This window comes from Solanum tuberosum, unplaced genomic scaffold (genome assembly GCF_000226075.1).
Source record: "Solanum tuberosum cultivar DM 1-3 516 R44 unplaced genomic scaffold, SolTub_3.0 scf00030, whole genome shotgun sequence".
NCBI classification, from domain to species: domain Eukaryota; kingdom Viridiplantae; phylum Streptophyta; class Magnoliopsida; order Solanales; family Solanaceae; genus Solanum; species Solanum tuberosum.
Genome location: NW_006238956.1, coordinates 1,931,877 through 1,936,704, shown reverse-complemented (window position 1 = coordinate 1,936,704; position 4,828 = coordinate 1,931,877).

Genomic DNA, 4,828 nt, shown 5'->3' with positions numbered 1-4,828 from the left:
AGGGTAATCGCCTCTCGCCTCATCAATTACATTAGCTTTTAGTATAGATTCATTTTAGGTGATAAATCCTTTAAAACCTAGAATCATTCATGTGAGTAAGCCTTTCACATTCATAATTAGGCAATTTAGGTGGGAAGTATCTCTTCCTCAACAATAACATCATTTACCAAAATTCACATCATAAGCTTTACTCTCAAAGCCCTAGATTTCATGATCATCATCTAGGCTTCATTATTAAGAAATTCTTATCATAATGCATCAATACTACAAGGACAAGCCTAAACCCACAAAGTTTCCCTTCATGGCAACAACCCAATTATATCAATTCTAGGGTAAAATCATGGAATAGGAATTGATACATGTAATTTCACTCTAATAACATGTAATTATACTAATTCTATCATAAACAATCACAATCCACTCAATTGGATCCATAATCAAATAACCCACAATATTGGAAGAAGCCCTCGCTAAATTAGGGAATTCTTCATCAAATTGGGGGAATTCAAGGGGACTCCATGGATGGAAGATATCCAGGAATGAAGAGCTATCATACCTTGATCACAACACCCTCACAAGCTTGAAGATTGAAGACTTGATCTTGACCTATCTTCCTCTTCTTTCTTCTTCTTCCAACTTCTAGAGAGAGAATAATTAAGAGGAGTTTGGGTTTTCTTTTGGGATTTGAGTGAATGACTTGAATGAGGGGTTTTGGGGGTTAAAATCATTATATAGGTGCTTTAGACTTAGGCAAAACGATACCACTTCAATTTAATTAAAACCGGAAAAGAACCTTAATCCCTAAAATAATAATTTCCCTGACATGACCTACGAGATCATGACTTATGGATCGTGGATGGACCAACGGTAAGTCCTGGTAAATCGTGGTTCATGGTCAGAGACTATTGAGCCAACCACGACACCACCAACCACGGGCTGTGGAACCACCCATGGGGCGTGGTCCTGACTATGGTTCTCTGTGTCAAACAATCTTCTATGGTGCCCATCCACGAAGCCCACCAATAGGGAATGGGTCCAACCACGGGGCGTGGTTGACACACGTGGGTGGCACTTGGAAGTTCTGAAATTTTGCTACACTTTCCTCTTTCGGGTACGGGGTGTTACAATAGCCATACGACATTTTTTCACTACCAAATCGGACACACCCAACACAAACTTACTCGTTCTTGACCTAGAGTCGGCCACTATAGATGGAGCATACTAAGATAGTTGGGTAAACCTCAAAGCATATTCCTGAACACTCATACTACCTTGCCTAAGGTTAATGAACTCAAGCACCTTAGACCCTCTCATCTCTAGAGGGAAGAACCTATCAAGAAAATAATTTTTGAACCTTTCCCATTCCTTGGGACCCATCTCTACCGTTCTTGCTTCTTCCTATTGGTTAAACCAAACTTAAGCAACCCCCTTGAGTTGGTAAGCGGCCAATTTTACCTTCTATACCGGAGTAACTCTCGTAATATCTAACACCTTATGGACCTAATCTATAAACTCTTGAGGATCATCCTTAACCTTTGAACTATAAAATTCTGGAGGGTTCATCCTAGTAAAGTCCCTCACTCTTGATGCCGTTGTACCCGCATTCGGGTTCACGGGGACTACAACCTTCCTATTGGCTTGGGCCATAACGTCTTGATCAAACACTTGAAAATCCAATCTACACTCCGCATTAGTCATATCTCATCCAAAGGGTCAATCGGAGCTTGTGGAGCTTGTGGAGGAGCTTCTTGATCCACATTGTCTTCCTCATTCCTTCGAGCATTAGCCCTTGTAGTAGCCATATCCTATAGACCATCGGGTGAGGATTAGAGAAGGACCTTATAGAGTTAAACTCTATCGCACGACTTAGAGTAATGAAGAAGTGAGATTTCCTAATCATCTAATAGCTTCTCATTAATAAATGTGGCGCTCTTCACACTTATGAACAAGACTCTACTAGACGTGGTTTTGAGACATCCTAGAACCATTCTAAACCTTGTGCTCTGATTACCAAGTTTGTCATGACCCAGGGGTACACCTAGACGTAACATACCATATAAGACCCTGAGAGGCCTCATATAGGCCACTTAGCTTTCACAACATAAGATAATAAAAATGAGCGGAAATTTAAAACATTTCAACAACATCAAAGTCTTTTATAAAATGAGTGGAAGTGTAATACACATGTGTCAAACCATCTGACACATGAATATCTTTGGGACACAAACCATATAATATTTCTAAACATAAAATGAAAGATGTAAGAAAATGGTGGCTATCTCCTCGAATACTATGAGGACTCACCAAAACTTCAAACCTTCCATCTACTAAGATCCTAGCCAAGGGGATGGAAGTCGATATCGCCCGACCCTACATTTGATAAGAATGAAGGCAAGAGTATGCGTTAATAAAAAATGTACTAAATATGATAGGTAGCATAAATCAACAACATAGAAATAACATAAACTTTAGTCAACATAAGACATAAGTTATAAGCACAAAACATAACAACATAGTCATAGGCATAATCAATGCACACAGATCATCGTAATGCAAGAGGAACACTTCTCAAGTAGCCTCAACTTATCTGTTACGATCTGAGAACACTCCCTAGTCGTAACACGGCGTACTCGACCCCGAATGGGTCTAAATACAAGTCTCATAGCATTCTTGAACATAAGAACATAGGAAAATAAAGAAGAAATTAAAAACATTCCTTTACAATCGAAAAGACTTTCATTAAAAAGCAAGAGGAAGACTTTCTAGACATTGTACACTATGTCTCAAACCATCTAATACTTTTGAATACAACTTTTGGACTTAGCCCATACAAAAGCTTTACATAAACTAAAGACATAAAAGGAACACAATGGGTTTTGTCCTCGAAACTATGAGGACTCACCAAGTCTTCATCTTCAAGCACTTTAGAAACCTATCCTTCAAGCATAGAACACCAACATCTCCAAACCCTACACTTTGGTAAAAAGGGAGAAGATGGGGTAAGCACAATTAAGTACTAAGTATGATGACCATGCAAAAACATGCTTAAAAGGGACATTTGATTTGAAAGTCATGCTTTTATGCCATTTGGTAAAACTTTATGAACATTGATAAAAGAGGCCTAATATAAGTCACAACCAATATACAGGTCACATTTTCACATTCGAACAAGATCAACATATAAACCTTTACCTTTAACTTAAGCCTTCACCTCAAGTAACCCACAAGCTATACCTTGTGCAATGTATGGGTAGCGTCCCATACCACCACCCACACTAAGGAACTACCTTAAGGTCACCATAAGTGAACTTACCATTCATCCTTTCCACCTTTAGAATAAAGCATATTAGAGACATAAACAATACATGAGTCACACCATCACATTAAGACCAACATCTAAGACAACTCTAAGTCATACTTGTGCAATGTGCAAGTAGCATCCCATACTACTACTCACACTAGGTACTCCTTTGAAGTTACCATAGAGAAGGCACATTCATATACGATAAGTCATGACAAGGAAGTACTCATAATACAATCCAAGTATAGCATGCATCATTACATTTAAGCATATAAGAGTCAACATTACTCAGTAACATCATTTAGAGGACTTTCATTCATTAGACATTAGATCAACATTCTCCTTAACTTCTTCCTAGGAGGACATTCAAACAATAATCATTAAGACTTAGAGAACTCACTATGAGCCTCTCAAAGCCTACTTGTGCAATGCATGGATAGCATCCGTTATTACTACCCACACTTTGTTGAACTCCTCAAGAAACCATAATGCACATCTCACATGATGGGAATAGGCATTAACCGACATAGACCATGAGAGCTAAATCATGGAATTCGGTGTCATGTAACCCTACACCGAAGGAAGGTTATCTACTTGCCAAGGGTAGAACTAGTACACATCTTATATAGGCACATAGTTATAGGATAAGAAAGATGTTCATTAGACTCTAGCCTAACATTGGGAGAGACACCATCTTAGCCATATCCACTCGGTGCTTAGCCTCAATATCCATAGAGTAGTTTCATTTGAATTAGTGTACTTGAGAAGGCCACCAACATTAAGCCTACGGACCCAAAGTAGTTTTACCAAGAAAGGGCCACCCCCAATAGGTCTACCGTTTCAAGGTACATTAAGGATAGCTCGTTGATCTTCCTGGAGAGAGCCACCACCATTAGGTCTACCATCTCTAGGCTCATCATTTCACACAAGAAGGAGGCCACCACCATTAGGTCTACCACTTCAAGATTTGACATTCACATTGGGTTCTAGACTCATCATGAAAGGCCACCAACAGTAGGTCTACCGGTTCAACACATAGCCTAAAATACCTCATTAGTCATTTATAGAAGGCAACCAACATTAGGTCTACCAACTCAAGACATCCATTCATTCAAGAAAAGGCTACCAACCTTAGGCCTACCAATTCTAAGTCATCAACACATTCATTAATCATTTCTGAAAGGGTTACCAACATTTGTCCTACCGATTCATGATCATTAAGACATCATTATTCAAGAGGAGAATGCCTAAGCTTACCAAGTCAAGATACTTAAATCACGATCACATTCATTAATACAAGAAAATGATGCCTTAGCCTACCAATTCAAGAGATCACATTCAACATAACTTTTATTTATCAAGAAGAGGGCACCTAAGTCTACCAATCCAAGATACAACATTACATTATATAAACCCTTCACATTCTATCATCAACATTCATGAGTGTTTAGTGAGAATATGCTTTCAATCATAACACATTTACATTCTATACAAGATCATAATTCTATAATTGAAATCACATGTAAA